Raw genomic sequence first — 346 nt, 5'->3', positions numbered from 1 at the left:
GGGGGGGGGGGGGGGGGGGGGCTGAGGAATTTTGTATGAAATTTCTTCAAAATTGGGTGAAAAATATTGTGCACTTTTTTATTTCGATGCATAATGAAAGATTAATTATTTGGAGGCAATTCAGAACGTTTGCATAATCATAATCCTCAACTTCTCATGATTTTTCAAAATAAAAAATTACAAATCCAATATTTTTCATGCATTTCATTAAGAAAATTTCATGCAAAAAGTCAATTCCCTACTTAACAAATCGTTTTTTTTTTGTAGAAACAACTTAATGGGAATTCTATCATTGGGAGAAATTTTTCGCGAGATGCGGTGAAAATTATTTCAATTTCAGATCCAG

This window comes from Diachasma alloeum, unplaced genomic scaffold (genome assembly GCF_001412515.2).
Source record: "Diachasma alloeum isolate Michigan unplaced genomic scaffold, Dall2.0 Dall_scaffold_00201, whole genome shotgun sequence".
Lineage (NCBI taxonomy): Eukaryota > Metazoa > Arthropoda > Insecta > Hymenoptera > Braconidae > Diachasma > Diachasma alloeum.
This window is presented reverse-complemented; position numbering follows the sequence as displayed.